The 5,494-nt window shown below is 43.4% G+C and overlaps 1 protein-coding gene across 1 annotated transcript in view; it reads right to left on the bottom strand.

Moving 5' to 3' along the window:
* Positions 1–5,494, bottom strand: part of KAZN (kazrin, periplakin interacting protein) — a 1,379,110-nt gene that overhangs the window by 1,328,794 nt on the left and 44,822 nt on the right. The gene's annotated exons all lie outside the window — the stretch shown is intronic.

The raw sequence follows: 5,494 nt of genomic DNA, 5'->3' as shown, positions 1-5,494 counted from the left end.
AAAGGAGGGAGGGAGGAAGGAAGGAAGGAAGGAAGGAAGGAAGGAAGAAGAGGCAAACAAGAAATACAGAGACAAAGAAAAAGAGGAGAAATAAGAGAGTAGGGATAGGGTAAACTTGACAGAAATTGAGGATGAGACAGACAAAAAATATAATAAAGTGAAGAGAGAGGAGAAAGTTAAGGAAGAAGGAGGCAGAGGAAGAAAGAGAGGAAAAGGATGGGAGGAAAGGAAGGAAAGGAAAAGGGAGGGGAGAAGAAGAGAGAAGGAGGAGAGAAGGGGGAAGAAGGAATGGGAAGGAGAGCAAAGAGAAAAGAAACAGAAGACAAAGAGGAGGAGAGGTTAAGGGAGAAAAGAGAGAGGGCCACAGAAAAGAAGAAGGAAGAGAAAATGAAAGGAGACAACCCCCATTGCCATGCACCTCACAAACGTAGCATAGACTTAGAGAAAACCTGAGCTGTGTTTTGACCTCAACAATTCAGCCTTGTTTTATATTTTGTAATAATTTGCCTGGCAGAAAAACAATGTTTATTTTTTTTTTTTGCCTGTAAACTTCAGCCACAATTCACGCATATTTCATACTTATTGAGTGCCCACCAGATGCCACTCCTAAATCTCTGAACCTTAAAAAGGGATCACTATTGCCCTCTCCCAGCTGTAGGCTGTTGTAACTCTCTCCTCCATTAGAGCATGACCTCCTTGAGGGCAGGGGATGTGTTGCCTCTCTTTGTGTCCCTAGCACTCAGTACAATGCCTGGCTGGCACATAGTAGGTGCTTAATAAATGCTTGTTGGTGACTTGAGTTCTGGGAAGCTGCCCATAATGGGATTTTTCCTGCTTTCTTTTTCTCTTTAGCCTGTCCTCCCCTTACCATCTATCACATACTGGAGACAGCCTCTAATCTATCAGCTGATGTGATGAAGATTGAATTAATTAAGAACTTTTATAGAGTATCTGTGTGACCTCAGGCAAGTCACAAGCTCCATCAGCCTTAGTTTTCTTGTCTGTAAAATGAGAGAGTTAGATTGGCTTCTGAGGTGCCATCTCCCCTTCCCCCAGATATGATACTCCTATGATCCTCCCTTAGTCTCAACCTGCTGTGTTCAAGGTCTCACGCTAGGCACCAGGAGAACATGTGAAGTAATATAAGAAATGGTCTTGGACCCTGCCCTCAAGGGCCTTATCTTCCAAAGTCAAGCAAGATCCATTTCTTAGCTCTGTCACTGGGCTATAAACTCCTTGCAGAGTAATTAGCTAGGGAAGCATCTAAGTAAGTGCTGTAAGAAAGGGGAGGGGAATCTGGGATGGAGCATTCCAGGCAGAGAAAATGGCAAACTGTGACTCATTATAATGGGAGCACAAACTAAAGATAATGAGGAAAGCCTCTTTACTGGAAAATACACAGAACGCGGTCAATGCCAATGGCAAATCGCTTGAGGAACGTTGCTGTTGGCGATGATGAGTCATTACCATGTCTGACTCTGTGACCCCATTTGGGGTTTTCTTGGCAGAGATACTGGAATGATTTGCCATTTCCTTCTCCAGCTAGTTTTCCAAATAAGAAATGTGAGGCAAACAGGGTAAAGTGACTGACCCAGGGTCACACAGCTAGCAAGTGTCAGAGACCAGATTTCATCTCAAGAGAATGAGTCTTCCTGACTCCAGACCTGGCACTCTATGTACTATGGCACCCCCTAGAGGCTTGGGGATTTCATACTGAATTTAATTTCATACAGTTCAATAAAACATTTATTTGCTGAGTACTATGCCAAGCACTGTGCCATACTTCACAAATATCTTCTCCTTTGAATCTTACAACAACCCTGGGAAGTAGGTGCTATCACTATCCCCATTTTACAGTTAAGAAACAGAGGGGAAGTAACTTTTGCCTGGGGTCACATAGCTAGTACATGTCTGAGTCCAAATTGGATTCAAATCTTCCTGACTCCAGGTCCACTGCCCTGGGCACCATGGCTCCTCCTAGTGGCCTCCACTAGCTTCTATTAAGCACCTTACTCTCCTTCCCTTTGGTCTCTCTAGTCAATCTGACTTTAACTGCTTCTTCTCATGGGTAACATTATATCCCCAGTCTCCTGCTAGTTGGAGGTTGATCTGTTCCCCACAAATGACATGTCATTTGTGTGCCTCAGTACTGCTTCTTCCCCTCAGCTCTTTCTCTTCCTCTCCTTCCCCTCTACCCCACCCCCACCCCACCCCACCCCCATGCCTGGAATGCACTTTCTCCTTAGAATCTACTATTCTACTGCTTAGAATCACTAACTAGTTTCCTTCAAAGCTCAGTTCAAATTCAGTATGATTCTGCTTTCCTCTGTTACTTTGTATCTATGTTATATACAGTAATTTTGTATGTGCTTTTATGAATACATGTTGCTCTTCCCTCTGCTGCCCTCCCCTGCCCCACCCACCTTGCTATAGTCCAAGTTCCTTGAATGCAGAAATTGTCATTGCGCCCTAAGCCTTCAGCATACAATGCCCAGAAAAAAGTTGGTTGTTCTTCATTCTCAAAGAGGACCAAGATGACATCAGTTTGTTAGAGTCAAGTTATCTGACTTGTTATCTGACTGTGGCTGATCAAACCAAAACCAGCTCAGAATGTTCTACCACAGGTCAGGCGCAAATAGTCCATGTAGACATTTGGGGTAGATTCTCTAAATTTGCACATCTGGTGTTTCCTTTGAGCTACTTCAGGTCTGATTTGCTAATCAATGTTTACTGTTTGACATGAGTGGCCTGCCCTAATGGAATTTATAATTTATCAGAGGTGACGTAACATAGACTCAAATATGTAATTGTCCGGTTGTTATAATTCCAGTGAGAATACAATGAGAGGCCCACTGTACTCTTGGACTTCCAGAAAGAAAAGCTTAATGCTACCCTGGACACAATACAGCAGCTTTCTGAAAGAAGAGGCAAAGACGTAGGCCCCCAAGGCTCAGAATCTTTGGCATTGACCAAATAGCCAATTTGTTCCTGTCAAACACAGCCAGGTTTTGCTTGGCATTTAAAAAGCACCAGGGAGGCAGTGTTGCTAATTGGTGCTTAGATATTTCAAATACAATCTACCCAATGCCTGTGGACCATGATTGCTGGGTAATAAAAATATGGTGGTTTCTTTCCATTTCCAAAAAAAAAAAAATCATTTCTTGAAATTTTGTTGTTTGTGGATATTAATTGGCAAATTTAAATTCTCTCATTGGGGATAGAAATGAATGGCTCCCTGTTATTTAATCAGGAGGAAGCCAAGTGTTTAGGTCACAGATGCTTGACGGTGGGACATCCAGCAGAAACAGCAGGAATACTTGGCCTGGCTTGCTCTAGGCCAGATAAAGATGGCAGAATTTTCAGAGGAAAGACATTAAAATGATTGAAAGTAGGTCCTAGAGAAACTAAAAACGTTTTTTAGGATAGTGAAAAGACTTTTGAACTAGGTATCACATTAACATCAAGCACCGACCTTAAGGATCATCCAGTCCAACCCTTTCCTTGGTGTCAGAATACCTGGCTTCTAGCACTGTCTGTGTCTCTAACCAACCATGGACACACATCCTGTGGGGGGAGGGGGGGTGTCTCTGCTTCAAGTCTCTCCCCACTCCCATCCATCCTCCATTTAGGTGTTAAATTAATCTTACTAAAGTGCAGGTCTGATATATATATTCTCTCTCTCTCTCTCTCTCACACACACACACACACACACACACACACACACTTTCACACTCACACACTCTCATACTCATACCCACTAAACTTCAGTGGCTCCCTATAAGCTCCAGGAAATATCAAATCTTCTATTTAGCTTTTGAAGCCTTTCCTAACCTGGCCTCTTCCCACCTTTCCAGTCTTCTCATATCTTAGATCTGATCCAGTGACACTGACCTCTTTCCTAATCCATAGACCAGACTGTCTATCTCCAACTCGCCTACATTTCCTGACTGCCCCCAGGCTCTCTCCCTCCTCTCCTTCCTCACTGCTACCTCCTGGCTCCCCTGGCTTCCACCCAGTCCCAGCTGAAATCCCACCTTCTGTAAGAAGCCTTTCCCAGTTAGTCTTTTTGCTAACCTCTTACCTCTAAGAAGACATTCTGTTTGTACAGAGTGCATGTTCTTTTCCCTACTAGACTGTGAGCTCCTTGAGGGCAAGAACTGTATTATTTTTGTTTTGCTTTTCTTTGTAGCCCCAGTACTTAGTATGGTGCCTAGAACATAATAGGTGCGCTGGAAATGTTTGTTAAGTTCAAAATCACATTCCTGTTCTGGCCCTGAGTTCAAGAAATCACAATTATTTTAGTTGGAAGGTGCCTCACAGACCACCTAGGCCAGGGATGAAATTTGGATTCAGTCAAAGGGCCACACTTGAGGACCCAGAGGACCACATGTGACCTTAAGGCTGAAGGTTCCCCACCCTCCTAGGCCATACCACACCTCAATAAGAACCTCTTCTGCTATATCCCTAAAAATGGTCATCCAGTATTCATTTGAAGGCTTCCAGTGTTGGGGAACTCATCACCTTTCAAGGCAACTCATCATTCAATAAGCATTTATTAAGCACTTCCTGGATATCAAACCTGGGGAATAACTAAAAAAAAAAAAAAAAAAGAACTAAAAAAAACCCCAGTGTGTCCTTAAGGAGCTGGCATTCTAATGGAATGGCAGCCTATTTCATTTGGGGATGGCTTTAATTATAAAGGAGAGATGTTTTTCCTAACATCCAGTCAAAATCTATTTCCCTACTGCTCTCCTTAATGGTTCCTAGCTATGCCACTGGGAGCCAAGCAGAGTAAGAGTGATCCCACTTCAAGTGGAAAGTGAAGGGCTTGAATTCCGTGGTGTTTGGTTCTGAGATTTTCAAATTGACAAGTTGTGTGGTTTAAGGAAAAGCATTTAGTTTGGAGTTCTGGGACCTGGGTTAATATCCTGGCTCTGATTCTTACTCGCTGTCTGGCCCTGGATAGATCACAAAACCTTTCTGGGTCTCATGGTTGGACTAGATGACCTTGGAGGTCTGATCCATCCCTAAAGAGATGTTCCTATGATGGTGATTCTAACACAGTTACTAAATGGGCCTGAAGATTGACTGAGCCAAGAAACCAGAGACTTCCCAAGCAGCTGTGAATACAAGACTCCCCACTTTTGACTTGTTCCAACATTCTTAGTCAAAGGACCCCAGAGATCACCCAACCCTCACTTTAAAGAGGAGGAAACAGATACCCAGAGAGGAGAAAGAACTTGCTAGAGTTTCAATCTTTGGGTTGTCCCTTGAACTTTCCAAATTCTGGCCAAAGAATCACAGAACGTCGCACTTGGAAGAGCTGCCTATTCCAGACTATACTTCAGTGGCATCTCTCCCAAGTGGTTGTCCAGCCTTTGTTCGGAGATCTCCAACTATTTCCAGAGGTCTCCCATGCCACTTGGGGACACTCCTAATTGCTATGAATTATTCCCCCCATAATTAAGTTCAAATCTACTCCTTTACATCTTCC

The sequence above is a fragment of the Notamacropus eugenii genome, chromosome 5 (genome assembly GCF_028372415.1).
Source record: "Notamacropus eugenii isolate mMacEug1 chromosome 5, mMacEug1.pri_v2, whole genome shotgun sequence".
Taxonomy (NCBI): Eukaryota; Metazoa; Chordata; class Mammalia; order Diprotodontia; family Macropodidae; genus Notamacropus; species Notamacropus eugenii.
Note: the sequence above shows the minus strand (reverse complement) of the source record. Positions and strands in the feature narration are given on the sequence as shown.